The following is an 18,884-nucleotide window of genomic DNA, read 5'->3' on the forward strand; positions in this document are numbered from 1 at the left end:
CTCTATCTTCTCTCCTGTTCATCTGGTATTTCAGCAGCCCAGTGTAATTATTCAAAATAAGTTTCATCCTTTTTGTGCAATAGAACTTCTTCTAGGACTTGATGAGATGTCCAATAGGATTTAATTCATTTTACTGAGCTCAGTATTTCATTCATTCCAATCTTCTCCTTCTCAAGTAATAATAGTTCCTTGCCAACTTAAGTCTGGTGTTTTCTTTTCTTCTTGAACTTAAGAAGTATACAGGCAGGATAGTGCAGTCTGTGTGGAAAGTTATACCCAGGGTTCTGAGGGTGCGTCTACTCGGTGTAGCCATGGGTTTTGGTGTCTGCTTCCATCACAGTGCTGGGCAGGTCCAGCCCCGGTGATTTAATGACCTGGTTGGGTCACCGTTCCTGATGAGCGAGGCTCCTGCAGTCCGTTTTCTGAGTGCTCTTCCTGTGGGAAGGAGACTTTGTTGTGTGAGGTGGGGTCAGGAGCAAATTTTACCTGCGGATTTCTGATAGTCACACATGGAGTATAAAGAAAGACATAAATGTGTGGCCAGGAAGTCCACATCCTCCTGAGAGCCTCTATGCACTAAGTGTCTAGATAGGTCCAAGTGAACAGGATCCAAGCATCTGAATACAATTAGGGTCAGAATATTCCTCTATTCCCACTGAATCTGATGCACAAAGGGTAAAAATGGAACAGAAGAGAGATTGCAGATCATCTCCTCCTACATACCTCTAAACGCTCAGACTGAACTTCAAGAATTAGGAAGAAACACACCATCCACCAGATAACTAGAAATCACCACAGGGTCACAAGAAATATGGGAAAGCAAGAAAATACCTCTCCTCCAAGGAAAAGAATAACTCCTCTTCATCCTCAGACAGTTCAGTGGAAATCATGGAACTGTTTGATAAAGAATTTAGAATATTCATAGTGACGAAGCTAACAGAGATGGAAGAGAAAAGACAATAAACTGCCGAAGAGGCAGGAGAAAGGAGCTGGCAAGCTCCAGGAGGTGAGGAAATTCTTGCAAGATCTAAAAGAGGAAATACACACTATTCAAAAAAAAATCAAATGGACCTGTTAGAAATGAAGGTCAAAACCTCCCTTGAAAGTATTAAAAACAGACAAGATCATTCAGAAAATCAAATCTCAGATGTAGAAGATAGAATCACTGGCCTAGAAAAATCCACCATGAAGACTGAGAAAATTGCCAAAATAAGTGAGTATAATATATCAAACGTCCAAACATCCAGATAATTGGTATCCCAGAAAGCAAAGAGACTAATGAGGGCATTGATAATCTATTCCATAAAATCTTGCAAGAAAACTTTCCAAATCTAAAGTGGCATTCAAAGATCCAGTCCCAAGAAACATAAAAGACCCCAAATAGAATCAACCCAAGAAAATCTTCAATACACATTATAGCCAGATTGTCCAAAACCACAGACAAAGACAAGATACTGAGATTGGCAAGAGAGAAACGGTAAGTTACCTACAAAGGATATCCCACTAGGCTAACAGTGGCCCTCTCATTTGAAACAATGCAAGTGAGTAATGGGAAAATATATGCAATTGTTAAGGGAAAAGCAATTTCAACCAAGAATACTGTATCCAGCAAGATTATCTTTCATATGGGAAAAAAAGACAAGAACATTCTCAGATAAACAAAACCTGAAAGAATTTACCAACACTGGACCAGATCACCAAGAAGTTCTCAAGGGAGTGCTATACCAGGAAAATTTAATACAGACACACAGAAATAAGAATTCAAAAACTAAGAAAATGGCCAACTTAATCATAGGGACAAGTCTGGAGTTGAATATTATATCCCAGAATTTAATCGGGGAGATTGAACCACAACAGAAAAGAGATTAAGTACATGAGACTGAACTGGTGAAATAGCACTTTATGACTTTTGTCTAAAACATGCGAGCGAGGAAAGAATGAGAAAATACATTGTTTATTTTCTTCTAGGCTTTGTTTTCCGGTTTTAAGGATTTTTGTCCTGTCTTGAGCCGTCAATAGGTTCACGTACCTACTATTTGAACAGAATCCTAATCTGTTTCCTGGCTTTAAGTTTTAAGCAAAATTCCTTAGCATTTCTTTGATTTAGTAAAGCTAAAAATGCTTTTCTTAAAATTAAAAAATATATTAAAAATACCTATTTAATGATCATCAGCTAGGTCATGATATCATCAGCTAGGTGCTAAATAGTATATTCATTCTACTCAGAGTTTCACACCTGAAGTCAGACATGTATTCACAGATATATGTATACCAGCTGAACTTGCTATTGAAAGTAGTTAGATTATGTAAGAAATTTTGTGAATCAATTAAATGTGGGGAAAAAAAAGAATGGAAAACAACTGTAGACACCTGAGATAGTGTAGGAAGAGGGTGTAGGAAATGGTAGAGGGTGAGAAATAGGGGGAAATATATATACATATGTATATATATGAAACTAGAAATGGAACATTATTGACAATAACATGTATGATTAAGCCACAATGCAGTATATTCTAGATGGAAAAATCACATTTTGTATGCTGTGACAATGCTCAGTGAATGACTGTAAATTAATTAATTAACTAAAAATTTAAAAATTAAAAAAGAAGGTACACAGGTGGGCTAGCAGGTGATGTGGTGGTTAAGTCGCTGGACTCCTACATGGCTGACCTGGGTTCAAGTCCCAGACCTAGTGACTTGCTTTCTCTCCTTCCCTCTCACTCTCTCTCTCTCTCTGGTGAACACATGTGCCATATAACAACTTTTAAAAGATGATGTATACTGGCATTACCCTCTCTATACTTACATTGTCTGCCTCAGGTCCCCTCTCATCCCCCCACTAAAAGTTTGTATAAAGTTCCTAGTAAAAATGTGAAATCAATCTTCTCTTTCTCAAGTAGCTTTCCCGCAGAGTTCCAGCTTTCTCAATACTGTTTTCTCAATATTTGTTCCCAAATAGCAAGCACATCTTCCTGTGCCTTTGAATGATTTCTTCAAGTCATCTGACTGTATCTGTAAGCCCAATTACTTCCTCAGGGACATGTTTATTTTAGGCTTTGATTTCTCTAAAAGCATCTGTGCTGCTTCGACATTCTGTTCTTCATTAAACAACTCTTTACTTTGGAAATGTCACACCTACAGAAAAGTGGAAAGATGAATATAGGGTTGACCTGTGGCCCGATGGCTACAGCAGCTAGATTCCACATGGTTGACCATAGCTAGAGTCCCAGATCTGGTAGCTTGTGAAGCATGCTGGGCATGTATGCACCTGTGCCTAACATTCTGACAGGAAGGAAAAATAGAGAAAAAGGGATTGCCACATGGCCATTCCCCTTGGGGATGCTTTCTCACTCTTGCCCCCCCCCCCACACACACACCCAGTGAGTGCTTGTGCTCTCTGACGATATTTTTATTTAAAGAAAGAGGAGTGTAGGGCCAGCCTGTGGCATGGTGGTTAAGGTGCTAGACTCCCAGATGGCTGACCATGGTTTGAGTACCAGACCTGGTGGCTTGCTTTCTCACTTTCCCTCTCTTTCTATCTCTCTCTGGTGAGCTCACATGCCCTATAGAAAACTTAAAACACTAATAATAATAATAATAAATAAAATGAAATAAATTTTAAAAAAGAAAGATGAGTGTAATGAACACCCTATATGCACTTCACCAAGATACACTAATTGTTACCATTTTATATTTTCTTTATGTATGATATCTACTTTTTTTTTGGCTGATTTATTTGGAAGCAAATCACAGATATTATGGCACTTCACCCTTATATATTTTAGCACAAATTTCCAATCAATCAGGATGGTTTTCCTACATAACCATAATGCCAGACTTACACTTTAGAAAATTAGCAATAATTATATGACTGTTACTAAAACGTCCTTACATGTGCCCAAAATGACTCTTATGATTTTTAAATAATTTCTTACAATTCTCCCAGGCTATTTAAAACTTTTGTGTAACCTACTGTTCAATTACTTGATATCGTCTACTGCTGGTGGAAAAAGTGTTTCCCTGAAGAAACCAGCAAACGCACCACCTCAAGAAGGAAGTAAACATTTCATCTTCTCAGAGGACGTTATGAGAATCCAGCCCAGCCTAACAGCCTCAGGCAGAGTGAACAGTAACATCTTGATATATCAATTTAAGAATTCTTAATCTTCTCTGCTGCCAGACATAGATGCCTTTCTGTATTTATTTTTTTGGCTTGTTCTGAAGCATTGATGTCTCCAAGCTCATAAGCTCATATACATATTATAAATACTTTTCTTTCTTTTTTTTTTTGGAGAGGTTTTTGCTATAGGGCGCGTGCGCTCACCAGACAGACAGAGACAGAGATAGAAAGCAGGAAATCACCCCCCAGGGGGGATGGCCATGCCGCAATCCCTTCTCCTCCATTCTCCTCTCGGGATCTCGGGCACGCACGCACACGCGCCCGGCGTGCGTTTAAGCCACCGGGTCCGGGACTCGAACCGCGGTCGACTACGTGGGAGTCCAGCGACATAGCCATTACGCTAACTGCTGGTTCCATAAATACTTTTCTAAAGTATTTAAATTCTGTTCAAACATTTCCATGAAAACAATAGACTCCAGGCTGGCCTCATGGCTCAGAAGTTCAGCACTGTGCAGAAGGAGCAGGTCCACATATGGCTGACCAAAGTTCGAATCCTGGCCCCCCGGTGGTTACACACTGGGCATGTGCACGTGCCCAAGATCATGATGGGATGGGGAAGTGAAAAAGGATTGCGGTATACTAGACCACATTACAGGGCTCTCTCTGTCTCTCTCTTTTGCTCAAGTATATGTGCTCTGAGATATTAATTATTTTTAAAAATAAAGTCTTGATTAATGATCCTTGTGGAATTCATGGTTATTTTCCATTCTAAGTGTCATTTTCGTTGAAGTTTGACTTTCTAATAGTTTTCTCAGGAAAGGCTCATAAGAACAATCTATCTGAAATTCTTGCGTGTTTGAAAATGCTCAACGCCATACTTGTTTTTTTTAAGGCCATTTATAAAAAGCTCAGGTCCCGGTCCTTTCCTTGAGGAATTTTTAGTTTGGTCCACTGTCCCTAGTATTGGTGTTGATTTAGAGAAGCCGGAAGTCAGCAAGTCACTCCTCTAGGTCTTCTTAGCTCTGAAATCCAGCAGTTTTGCTAGGCTGTGTCTCAGTGACATGAGTCCTTGTTAGTTTTTTCTAGAATCAGCTGTCTCTTTCCAATAACTAGATTCAAGTCTTTCTTGGGTTCCTGAAAAGTTTGGGTGAATTCTATCTTTAAAATTTTGTCCTGGGGCCAGCAGGTGGTATAATGGTTAAGGTGCTGGATTCCTACATGACTGACCATGGTTAGAGTCCTGGACCCAGCGGCTTAAAAATCATGCCAGGCACATGTGCATGCATGCCCAACATCCCGAGGGGAGAATGGAGGAGAATGGATTGCAGCATGGCCACCTCCCCTAAGGGGTGATTTCTTGCTATCCCTTTCTCTGTCTCTGACTTTGGCAAATACATGTGCCCTATGGCAAAAGCCTATAAAAAAAAATGTTTTGGGGCTGGTGGTTAAGAGGGCAGGATCCCACATGGGCAACCTATGGTTTGAGTGCATGTTTCCTCAGATTCCTGACAGTGTGAAGAAATGGAGAAGAGATTGAAGCATGATCATGTCCTACTAGAGGATACTTTTTCTCTCTTCCTCTTTCTCTTTCTCTGATGAGCACACACCCTCTGGTAATTAAAATTTTTTTTGTTTTGTTTTATGATTTCTGTTTCATTCTTCAGGGCCACCACTAATTTGTATATTGCATTTCCTTGGATTTTCTTGTTTCTTTTTTTTCTTCATTGCTTTATGCAGTATTTTTTTTTATTAAGGTATAATTACATGGAGGAAACTGCACATATTAAGTGTACAATTTGACCCATGAAAACATCCCAACCAAATACTGAGTATATTCACCACCACAAAAACTTTCTTTCTGCCTTTGATAATCCTTCTTTATGTCCCTTCCCATTCCTTTCCCTATTCCTATTCACAACTGACCTGCTTTCTCTCACTTTAAGGTGACAGAAATTTCATATAAACGGTATGCAGTGTGTACTCTTCTTTTGCTCTGATTTTTTATTCATCTCATTATTATGAGATTCATCCATGTTGTTGCCTGTCTCGATACAAGTGATGGAAGCAGACATCCTGTCCTTGTTCCTGATCTTAGGTGGGAGTTTTCCTCTAATCCTTCAGGTGGTTCTTTCCCCCTTGACCTCACATGCATGCACTGAGCAGTAATCAGTGGAAGACAAGGCCCTCTGTAGGGGCTGGTGTGTGTGCGTGCGTGTGTAAAACTCTATTCTCTTTGTTATTCTTTCCTGAAGACTCTAGTTCCTTTAGCCTCTCAGGTCTTCCAGTTCCTTCTGCTGATGTGAGAGACCACCAGACTCTGACTGGGTTTCTCTTCTCTTTGCTATGACCTAAGGACTTCAGGCGACATCCTAGAGCAGTTGCAGGGCCTACCTCATTCACTGGGTTGTCAGAAAGGTCAAGACCCATTTTTACATAGAAAAATACATCATGACCTTTCTGACAACCCAGTATTTTCCATCTCTCAGAAATAACTGAACATCATTGAATGATGTCCAATATCCTAAACACATTACTGCAAAATTTTGTCTGCCTTTTTCATTGTTTTTCAGGCAGAGAGTAAATCCAGCCCCTGTTCCTCCATCTTGTTCTGAAGCAGAGTCACATTCAAATAGACCTTTGATGAGTAAACTTTGGATGAAGAGTGCTTTTCCTTGACCGTATACTTGCAGGGGCTCATGCAGAAACTCCAGCAGGACTTTCCCTATAACCCAAGGATGTACATTTGAGCTTTGACTTCTCTTCACAATGTGGATAAAGGCAGCCAGTGGCTGGTACACAGTGCGGCCTATCTTTTCCCCACGCTCACCCTGACAGCGGCTTGCAACATGGCTCTCTTCTGTGATTCCTCGTACTGCCGTTTCTTCCGTCCTTCCTCAGGATCACACGAGACCCAGGGAAGCTCTAGTTCCTGGTCTGGGCACCCAGTTCTTGCTTTTATAAGCAAAGGATTTCTGCTTTAAAACTGAAGGTGTGCCCTCCCGTTGGATGTGCATACTCTGCTCACAAAGACTGGCAACTTCTGCCTTCTCTCTCCTCTTCCCTCCTTTGTTCATCTATTGCTGCATTTTTTGTCACTCTTTTCACCTAGGTAAGGTTTTTTTTTGTTTGTTTGTTTGGTTGGTTTTTGAGAGGTTTTTGCTATAGGGCGTGTGCGCTCGCCAGACAGACAGAGAGAGACAGAGAGACAGAAAGCAAGAAATCACCCCCCAGGAGGGATGGCCATGCTGCAATCCCTTCTCCTCCATTCTCCTCTCGGGATCTTGGGCACACACACACACACCCGCCCGGCGTGAGTTTTAAGCCACCAAGTCCAGGATGCGAACCGTGGTCGACTACGTGGGAGTCCAGTGACATAGCCATTACGCTAACTGCTGGTCCCCCTAGGTAAGGTTTTGACTTTCTTACAGTTTTCTCTTTTTTTTTTTGAGAGAGAGAGTTTTGCTATATGGTGTGTGCACTCGACCAAGAGACAGAGACAGAAAGCGAGAAATCACCCCCAGGGGGATGGCCACACCACAGTGCCTTCTTCTCCATTCTCCTCTTGGTATTTTAGGCATGCACGCACATGCTCCAGGTCCAGGATTCAAACCACAGTCGACTATGTGGGAGTCCAGTGACATAACCATTTTGCCATTATGCCACCTGCTAGTCTCAGCTTTCTTATAGCTTAACAAAGATGAATTTGAATTTTTGTTTCTTGTTCTCCTTTTTCTTTTTTTCCCCCAATTATTTCCAGGAAACATCCTTTAATGCATTCAGGTGCTTTTCAAGGAAACGTTAACGTGAGGCCATCATCTGGAAACTGGAAGTCAGACACTATGTAGTTGCTGTTGTAGATTTGGAAGTATTTTTTACGTCCCCACCAAGCCTGAAGTAGTCTCTGCCTGCCCAGGTCACTAAGAGACTGGGCTTCAACTGTAGAGCTGCGATCCATTTTTCAGATGAGCTTTGATGGAATACTGTGTCTGAGGGTCAGTGTCCAGTTTCTTTGTGCTTCTAGCTTGTGCCTAGCTGACACCTCATCACTCATTCTGGATTGGGAATAGACTCTACTTTTTTCAACCATTCTTAATTTTGTCCAAGAAGTAGCAATTGTCTGTCTTCTCTATCTTCTCTCCTGTTCATCTGGTATTTCAGCAGCCCAGTGTAATTATTCAAAATAAGTTTCATCCTTTTTGTGCAATAGAACTTCTTCTAGGACTTAGGTGCTCAAGAATGACTCTGCCAAACGAGTCCAATCATCTCCCCCCATAACTTGCATCTACATAATTGCTTCCTCTCTGCCTGGGAAGTCCCAAGATACATGGACCATCTTTCCTTCTTTGAGTCTGAAGTGCCCCCAAGCCCTGATGAAGCTGTTCAAAGTCCAGGCACATGAGGATGTCTGAGGTCTATCTTCCAAGAGCATGACCTTTTGAGATGGTCAAGCCTGAGTTTGACACTCACCTGTGCCATTTCCTGCTTCTTGTTGGACCTTTCTCAGGATTCTCCAGAGAAAAGGAACTAATAGCTCACATAGGGGCCAGCAGGTGGCATGGTGGTTAAGGTGCTGGATTCCCACATGGCCAACCACAGTTCAAGGCCTGAACCTGGTGGCTTGAAAATCACACTGGGAACATGTGTGTGCATGCCCCAAATCCCAGGAGAATGGAAGAGTAGGAATTGCAATGTGGCCATCTCCTCTGAGGGGTGATTTCTCACATCCCCTCTCACCGCATCTCTCTGGGCGGGCCCAGAGGGGTTAATACTCCTGACTCTGAGCCCTGAGCCAGCCTTGGCACTGGTTCGTGAGGGCTGTATGTCAGGAAGTTGCAGGGGTGGTACAGGACGGTGCAAAACTAGTTGCAGCCAGCCAACTGGGGCAGGGTGGCATGCCACAAGCATTTGTACAGAAGCAAAATGAAGCACGGTTACCCAGGGCATCTTTAGGGTTGAGGACTTTCTAGTACACAAACACAATGGAATCTTACTGGTCTTCATAGCTCAGGGCAAGGGGTCTAGCAATTGATATAATACCACTAAGGAACATCTTAAGATAGGGAGTCATCTTAAGATAGGGAGTTTCCGGTTATTTAGCAAAGGCAGTAAGAACGTTAATCACTCTGTTTAGGCAAAAGGAGAAAGCAAGTTTCCAATATAGAGAAGAGTTCAAAATGGAGGTGCTCCTGCTTCAATTTAAGTGTGTGTGTGTGTGTGTGTGTGTGTGTGTGTGTGTGTGTGGAGAAAGAGGAAAGAAGAGAGAAACATCATTTGAGGAATTGGCTCATTTGATTGTGAGGTCTACAAGTCGGGAATCTGCTGAGCAGGCCAGCAGGCTGTAGTTGATGTTCTAGTCTTGAGTTCGAAGACAGTCTGGAGCCAGAATTCCTTCTTTCTCAGAAGGCCTTCTGCTGCTTAGATGAGGCCCAACCAAAGGAAAGAAATCACCTTTACTTAAAGTCTACCGATTTAAATGTGAGTCATATCTAAATTATACCTTCATATTAACATGTAGACAGATGTTTGAACAAACAACTGGCCACCATGGTCTGGCCAAGTTGACACATAAAATACCATCACACAACTTGAGTCTTTTATTTAATCTCACTAGTCTTAGTTTTGTCATCTGTAAAAAGGGGCTATTATTTTTATCATACTCAGGAGACTGTTGTGGAAATCAAATTGGATAAATACCCAAACCACCCAACATAGGATTTTGCAAATGGCAGGCACTTAATAAATGAAAGTTTTGGGCCAGCAGGTGGCATAGTGGTCAAGGCACTAGGCTCCCACATGGCTGCCTGCAGTTCGAGTCCTGGACCTCAGCTTGAAAATCATGCTGGGTGAATGTGTATGTGTGTCCAAAGTCCCAGGAGAAGGGATTGTGGCATGGCCATCCTCATAGGTGATTTCTCACTTTCCCTCTCACTTTTTCTCCAGTGAATGCTTACCCTGCAGCAAAAACCTAAAATAAATAGTTCTGTGTATAAGATATGCCCGAGATGGTCTTCTGGAATCCAGTCCTCCATGTACCCGATTTGCTGTCTGTATAGGGACTGGAAAGTTCAAAATCTACTTTCCTAGATTCTTTCGCAGCTGGAGAGATGTAGGCTGAGATCAATCCCAGTAAGATTTAGGAGGAAATACGCAAGACTGGGCAGAGGTGGTTGCAGCACCCAGATGCCAAGGTCCACGTGTTGGTCACCGGCTCCATGGGTTCACACAGTGACAGAAGTAGAAGCAGCAGCGGTTTTCCAACCCTGGCCTGCAGCTGTGAAAATGTGACCTTGAACTATTAGCCTCAGGGTGATCTCAACACCCTTCCCCTCCTGCAAACTCCTTACTGCTGTATTAAGTCTAATTTAATTACTTTAGGCTTGAACTACCTAGAGGGTTTCTGCTCCCTGCCCTGAGACCTGCTTACCACAGAAGACTTCACTGAAGGGGGCTTCAGGCTGCCCTCCTCTCTGTATTACCCACTAGCTCCAGGAAGGCTTCCTGGGGCCTCCTCAGCAGGTCCTGTCAGAGAGACAGGCCTGGGATTAAAGCTGTCGGGATGACCTAAGCAGCAGAGGAAGCAGCGGCAACAGCCAGGACATCTACTAGCTGCTCTGGTGCTCCTGCTCTGGGTTAAAATCTCAGTGTGGGACAGACGGTTCCACTGACTAGGATCTCCCGTGCACACGCATTCTGCCTCTGGATGTTGCTCAGCCTAGGACTGCGTGTGCGCCTCTCAGCAGCCAGCGGGCTGGCCAGATGTTAGCGCATTGTAATAGTGACAGCTATAAACACTTGGGTGCATTGAGAGCAACGTCTCCTTTAAAACACACACATGCTCGCACGCATTTCTCAAATGAAAACACAAACCATAAACTCTTTTTTTAAAAATGATAGAGGGTGTGTGTGCCTGTATGTGAGAGAGAGAGAGAAAAAGCACTCTTTAATGGGGCCTGGACTTGCCTGCCTCCAATTCTCTATCCCTTTGGGATACCATCACATCTGTGTGCACCCGATGTGAAGCCGGTCCTACAGGCTAGGATTCAAACCACATGTGGCCAGGTGGGATCTGGCTTTGTCTGCACAGTGCTTAACCACTGTGCCAAGGGGCCAGGCCAGACCAGGCCACAGACTCTTTATCATGGGGTAGCAAACATGTCTCATTAGGGAATACAGAAAAGGCAACTTATAAAACAAACCCTATCCTTGATAGATGAAAGCCACAGACACAAGGTATTGGGCTGGTGGGTGCTGACTTCATAAGGAGCCCAAAGTTGAACCCAAAGCTTGAAGCATGAGCACCCCATTTTGAATATGACTCCACTGCCATTTCCCTTTTCCTGTATCCTGACCCACATGTGTCTCCTGAAATTCCTCACTGAATGCTTATCACCAGTGGATGAACACTGCCATCCACCCCTGTCTTCCTAACTGAATAGTTATCACCAGCAGATGCAGCCAATTATAGCTGTCCTTCCTGATAACTCGCTTTTTTGGCTTTTGTAAACTGCTTTTGCATAACTCAAGGCCTATACTTTCTTAGATGTGTAGTTTTTTCTTTGTTGTTTTTGCCCTTATAAACCTTCCTCCCCGCTGTTGCAGGACTGGGGGGTTGGGGAGTGTCTTGAGTCCTCCCACAGCCGCTAGCTTAATAAAGGCTCCTTTAATTTGGCTAAAGCTGCATGTCCTCTTATTATCCTGCTGATTTGAATTCAACAAGTTGAGAGTTAAGGAAACAGGGAGGGAGTCGGCAGGTGGTATATGGTTTGGCGTGGTGGTTGACGTGGCTGGACTTCCACATGGCTGACTGCGGTTCGAGTCTCAAATCTGGCAGCTTGCTTTCTCACTTTCCCTCTCTCTCTGGTCAACTTTTAAAACAACAATAATATAATAAAATAATGACAATGAATCAAATTTTAAAAAAGAGAAGAAAACTGGGAGAGGCAGGTGCAGTCCCACCTCCTAGCACTGTGCCCCGCCACAGCAGAGTGGACCCGTGATAGCCCACAGTTCTCCTGTGCCTCTGGCTGTCTTGGGGCACACTCTCTACAGTTGTGCTAGTGCCCTTGAGAGAGCAAGGGCCGACATCGGGTTATCTTATACAGAGGGTTTTGCTATGGTTGTGACCCTTGAGGCTTCATGAAGTAACCTTGCTTCACCTACTTCTCCGGACCATCCCTGTGTGTACAAAGCAGGAACCCAGGAGCAGACTTCCTCACCGAGTGTCATCCGCCCGCCACATCCTCAGCTTCATGCTCTGCCCAAGTCCAGGCTAACGCCTTCGTGTTCATGACCTTCCTACACAACCTGCGTATCCTCCCCCAGACGCTTGAATGGAGCAGAAATAGCGAGGATCAGGAACCGACGTTAAAAGAGGAAGGATGTGAGAGACTCAGAAGTGTGAGATCACCTTGGCAGGAATTGGAAGAACCCACGGCTTGGCTAGTTGAGGAAGCTCCTGAGACGGTGAGAGAAGCCCATGTCACGCAGGCTCCAGCAGAAATGCAGCTGAGAGAAGCACCAGGGAAAATCGATGAGCTTCAAGCTGAAGAAGCCGCACCGAAGGCACTGGTGGTGCCGCCTATACTTTCTTAGATGTGTAGTTTTTTCTTTGTTGTTTTTGCCTTTATAAACCTTCCTCCCCGCTGTTGCAGGACTGGGGGGTTGGGGAGTGTCTTGAGTCCTCCCACAGCCGCTAGCTTAATAAAGGCTCCTTTAATTTGGCTAAAGCTGCATGTCCTCTTATTATCCTGCTGATTTGAATTCAACAAGTTGAGAGTTAAGGAAACAGGGAGGGAGTCGGCAGGTGGTATATGGTTTGGCGTGGTGGTTGACGTGGCTGGACTTCCACATGGCTGACTGCGGTTCGAGTCTCAAATCTGGCAGCTTGCTTTCTCACTTTCCCTCTCTCTCTGGTCAACTTTTAAAACAACAATAATATAATAAAATAATGACAATGAATCAAATTTTAAAAAAGAGAAGAAAACTGGGAGAGGCAGGTGCTTTCCCACCTCCTAGCACTGTGCCCCGCCACAGCAGAGTGGACCCGTGATAGCCCACAGTTCTCCTGTGCCTCTGGCTGTCTTGGGGCACACTCTCTACAGTTGTGCTAGTGCCCTTGAGAGAGCAAGGGCCGACATCGGGTTATCTTATACAGAGGGTTTTGCTATGGTTGTGACCCTTGAGGCTTCATGAAGTAACCTTGCTTCACCTACTTCTCCGGACCATCCCTGTGTGTACAAAGCAGGAACCCAGGAGCAGACTTCCTCACCGAGTGTCATCCGCCCGCCACATCCTCAGCTTCATGCTCTGCCCAAGTCCAGGCTAACGCCTTCGTGTTCATGACCTTCCTACACAACCTGCGTATCCTCCCCCAGACGCTTGAATGGAGCAGAAATAGCGAGGATCAGGAACCGACGTTAAAAGAGGAAGGATGTGAGAGACTCAGAAGTGTGAGATCACCTTGGCAGGAATTGGAAGAACCCACGGCTTGGCTAGTTGAGGAAGCTCCTGAGACGGTGAGAGAAGCCCATGTCACGCAGGCTCCAGCAGAAATGCAGCTGAGAGAAGCACCAGGGAAAATCGATGAGCTTCAAGCTGAAGAAGCCGCACCGAAGGCACTGGTGTTGTCCAGTTCTCCGATGTCACCTACCCCAGAGCCTCTGCCAGGTGACATCCAAGAAATGGAAGGACAAGCGGTGCTGTGAGTGCCAGGACCTCAGTGTGACGCAGCCGACTGTAAAAGCCTGCAGAGACGCTGCTTTGTCTCTGTATAACGAATTCAGATCTTGGCAGGGCGAGCCTGCAATGGGCAGAACGCGCCCTTTCTAACACAACGTCTATCAGGAAGGTATCTTTCCGTGTTTAACATTCTCAAAAGGTGAGTTGGCTTCGGCTGTTCTGGAGGCTGTGGAAAATAGTACTTGAGCATCGAATCAGTGGGATTACGATCCATTCGATTAATGAACGTTTCTGCAGTTGAATATGAAGGACCAAAAAATGTGTGCTCTCACTGGCCAGAGTAAGTCTTGTACACACAGAATTAAATTAGGGACTCAAGCAACTATTACTACCTTTTTCATTTTTGCAGATACAGGATCACTTCTATGAACTTTTTTACATACATTCTATATATTCAGCAGGGACGCGTCAAACAGCAGGAAGTGGATCAGCTGTTTTGGGGAAGTCGTACAGCTGAGGAAAGAGATGTGTCCTTGGCAAAGCTGGGATATTTCAAAGAGGAACCTTGATGCTCTGCGTGGGACTAAACATGAACCTCCCTGAAACCTGAAAAATGGCTGGATATTTTTACAGCCACTCAATATTCATTTCCAAAGAATGAGCCTAAGACTTTCTCTCTTTTGCAAATTACACTAAGAAGTGCCATGATTTATTTTAAACCGACCTATGCTGTTTGCTTATTCTTTAGTTGAACGGCACTATGAAGAATTACAGGTGTATTAGTGATTTACAGTTGCAAAATAAGTCACTAAGTAAATAAATGTTAGATTGAAAAAAAGAAAGAAAGAAAACAGGGAGAGATAAAGGGGGCCAGCTGGTGGCATGGTGGGTAAGGCGCTGGACTCCCACATGGCTGATTAAATGGTTCCAGACTCAGGCCCCATAGCTTGAAAAACAGGCTGAGTACACGTGCGTGCGTGCCCAAAATTCCAATGGGAGAATGGAGCCGGGATTGCAACAGGGCCATCCCCCTGGGGGGATGATTTCTCACTTTCTCTCCCTATTTCTTTCTGGAGAATGCATCGCCCTATGGCAAAAACCTAAAATGGATAAATAAATAAATAAGAAAATAAAAGAAAACCGGGAGAGCCAGATGGGCCAGAAAACACGAAGACAGACAGGACATGACTGCTAAGGGCAGAAACAGTTTATCAAAGGGAACATTTCCTTAGGGGCTGAATAACAACAATGGCTGTTATCTTTAAGGACCTACTGCGCGCATTTCATACAGGCTTTCTACAGCATTCATAATAGAGTGCGCATGCACACAGGAGAGAGAGAAGCACCCTCCGTGAGGCTCAGTCACGCCCTTCCTCCAGTCCCCAGCCTGTTGAGCCTGGGAATCCACACACACATCTAGTTTGTTTTTGGCCATCTGGGCCAGGGACGCGAGTGCAGTGCACGTGTGGATTCCAGCTCTGTAACTTGGTACACTACTGACTGCCACAGAGGCTGGAGCCACATATGAGCTTTCTTTGTTTTTGTTTGTTTTTGTTTTCACACAGGACACATGCACTAGCCAGAGAGGGAGAGAAATGGAGATATCACCCACCCTGGGGGGGATGGCCACACCACAATGCCTTCATCCTTTTTTCCTTTCTCCTCTCAGGATTCGAGGCACTCGTGCATATGCATATGGTGTGTCTTTCGGGCTGCCAGGTCCAGGACTCAAACCATGGAGTTGGCCATATGGGATCCAGTGCCTTAACCATCACGTCACCTGCTGGTCCCATCCTGCATGTGCAACCCTATGAGATAGGATTATTCATCCCATTTTCCTAATGAAAAAACTGAGGTTTTGGGAGATTAAAAGACTTCCCCCAGGGCTCTGGTGGAAGCATGACTCAACTCTCAAGAGTGTACAGAGCCAGAATTCGAAGTACTATGCTACCCTGAGGACATCCAGAGGGTTATGCCAAAGGAAGTTTGGAAAACGGCATGTTTTGAAAATTTGGGTTAATCAAAGTGAAACAGGTTCGATGTTTTATCCATTTGTTTTTCTCTGCAGGCCTTCTCAGAGCCTTTAATACTATGGCACTGTGCTCTGTGAGTCTTTAAACAGGGGAAAAATTAGGCAGTGCTTCTGGAAAATCTTTAGGCACTGGACACGTTTCTCAGAGAGCATCTCCAGGGCTTCAAATCCCTCACAAGGCAGTTAGGGGAAACTACTTTTAGTTGAACCCAGGCCAAAGAGCAGCCCCGCACGTGGCCTGGCCACACTGGGGTGAATGCGTGGCCGAGACATGTGAGCCAATGTCTGCTGTCCTGCGCTGCAACCATGGGGGAGGGCATGGCTGTGTCTCCAAATCCTGGGCCACTGGTGGCTCCTGTCCAGCCTTTCCAGGAATTCAGAAGCAGGCAGGAAAACTGGCACCAGGGAAAAGAAGGCACAGGGGACTGGAGACAGGCAGAGAGACAGCCACTGAGAGGTGGCCGGGGAGGAAGAAGAAAGAGTCTTTTGTTTTCCACGGAGTTCACATCATCACAGTGACCTCAACAAGTAGTCTGCGTTCAGTCTCAGATGAAATACCACACCACTGAGACGAGAAGCAGCATGTGTCCTGCAGGGGACACTTTCGGCGTGGACAAGAATGCACATGCAAGGTGAGCAGACCATACCCTACGGAGGAAAGTCTGGAAGAAAGTGGCCACGATGATGTCAGGTATGCCAACACGCTCACAAATTGTTTATTTTTATCTTCTGTTGTGCTAGAAACATCTGCAGTTACTACACTGCTGCAGACAGAAGACTGGATACATAAGTTGCAGGGCCCGGTGCAAAATGAAAATGCAGGGCTCCTAGTGCAGAGAAGGAATAAAGGATCACATACACAAAACCAGAGGGCCAGCGAGACGGCGTGTGGTTGGAGCAGTGGGGCTCCACATGCTCACTGCGTGACTGAGTTCCAGACCTGGCATCTTGAGAAGCACGCCAGGTACGTATGTGTGTCCCCCCAGCCCCCAAAAATATTTTTGGGAGGATAATGGATTGCAGCGTGACCATCCCTCCCTGCGTGGTGGGGTATGTGTGTATGAGGGATGTGCTTTCTCATTTTCTTTCTTTTCCTTTCTCTATTTCTCTCTGGCAAGAGCACACATATATTCAACTTTTTTTAGTTATTTATTTTTTTATTATTATTATGTTTTAAGTTTGTTATAGAGCACATGTGCTTACCAGAGACGGAAAGAGAAAGGGAAAATGAGAAAGCTAGCATCCAGGTCTAGGACTCGAACCACTGTCAACTATGTGGGAGTCCTGTGCCTTATCCACCCCACTACCTGCCTGCCCCAAATTTAAAAACCAGAGAGCCTTTTCCTTTCTTCTGCAGTCTTCAACCTGTCATAGTAGTTTTTTTTTTTAATTGCTATTTAAAGCATAAAGACATAAGCAAAGACGAATTAACTCAGTGCAGAAAAATTAAGGTTTTAAACTGTTGGCATGAATTTTGCTGTTCTTCTGTATATTGTGCAATGCCAGTTTTAAATGTGAATCCTTAAACCCAGAGCAGGGCCTGAGCAGAGGAGTGCATGACTGCACAGGCTGCGAGCCGGCGAAGCAAGCCCTGGCTCCAGAATAAGAAGAAACAGGACTTCTGTTTTACCATTTTCAAGCAGCTGCCTTCGTGCGCTCAGACAGGACTGGGGGGTGTCTGACATTTACAGTGTTGCTCCTCTGGGAAGTTAGGGTACATTTTTGACCGCAGACTCCACCTTTGAAAGACTATAATGACTGCTTCATTAGAGAGAGAAAGAGGAGTCAGCAAGAAAAATGTTTCCCCTGCACTTCTTCAAGCTGTAAATGTCACCGCTCATTGTAAGGAAATGCTCTCAGGGCCAGGGCTGATAAACCAATCAGGTGGCCTCAGGCAGAGGCTTTTCATAAACAGACTTGAAACTTGCCTGGTGGCTTCAGGGTTGAATGAGGTACACCAGGTTAGAGGCTGAGAAATGGTTTCCTTGGGAAAGAGCAAAAATACTAATTTCAGCGGCTGGCTCTATGGCCTAGTGATTGAGGGAGCCAGATCTCATATGGCCAACCGCGCAGTTCGAATCCCAACTCTGGCAGCTTGAAAACAGCAGGTGTGTGTGTGTGCCCAGAATCCCCACAGGATGGAGAAGGGATTGCGGTGTGACTATGCTCCAAGATAACTGGGGGTGGGGTGCACTTTCTCCCCTCTCTCTGTCTCTCTCTAGTGAGCACATGCACCCTCTGGCAAAAATTTTTAAAAGAAAAGAAAAAATACTGCCCTTCCCCCTAGGAAGAGCAGGGGTACTGGACATTAGTGGCGAGAGCTGTTTTCCTTCTAGAGGCGGTGCTGGAACAGCGTGAAGGACTTGTCTTCCTTTTCCTGCTCTGTCCCCACCTTCCCCTGCGACAGGGATACGCCACAGGGGGATGCCTTAGGCCTGACACAGAACTAAGACGCCACCTACCGCTGCCTCTCCTTCGCTCTTTCATAAGTTAGCACTTACGATCCTCACCCCAACTTTACGAGGTTCATGTTATTATCCCCATTTTCCTGATGAATCAACTGAGACCTCACAGGACAATGTGACTGACAGACGTCACCCAGCCAGAGTGAATTTTCTGGAGCCTGGAGGCCAGGCCTGTCGGGTTGAAAACACAACTTTGCCCTCTACGCTTCCCAGCCTCTGTGAGTCAGCCTGAGCCCTTATTTTCTGAAGCCAGGTACTGGTTCTGCATTGGAGAGGAGGCCGTGGCTCTACCTGCCAGTCACATAGGGGGTAGGGGACAGATACACACACACACACACACACACACACACACACACACACGTACAAACTCAGTGTAAACAGACATCTTTGGAGTCCCAGCACAGCCCTTTAAATGTCCATTGTGGGAGCAAATCTTTCCTCCTAAAAGTATATTTGATTTTGGGAAATGGATGAAAATCATTTGGCGCCTGACAGTTTTTAATAGACTGTGAATGTATTTAGTGGATCCAGTGGTCGAGGGTCAGCAGGCCGGGAAGGAATGACAGGATGAAGGTAGTTTCCAGGTGTG

General features: G+C 44.8%; 1 pseudogene; it reads left to right on the forward strand.

Annotated features, from left to right (window-relative positions):
* The first annotated feature begins 13,458 nt into the window (after positions 1 to 13,458).
* Positions 13,459 to 14,392, forward strand: LOC102474509 (rab-3A-interacting protein pseudogene; annotated as a pseudogene).
* Positions 14,393 to 18,884: the final 4,492 nt, after the last annotated feature.

This window comes from Tupaia chinensis, unplaced genomic scaffold (assembly GCF_000334495.1).
Source record: "Tupaia chinensis unplaced genomic scaffold, TupChi_1.0 Scaffold000238_1, whole genome shotgun sequence".
Classification (NCBI taxonomy): Eukaryota; Metazoa; Chordata; class Mammalia; order Scandentia; family Tupaiidae; genus Tupaia; species Tupaia belangeri.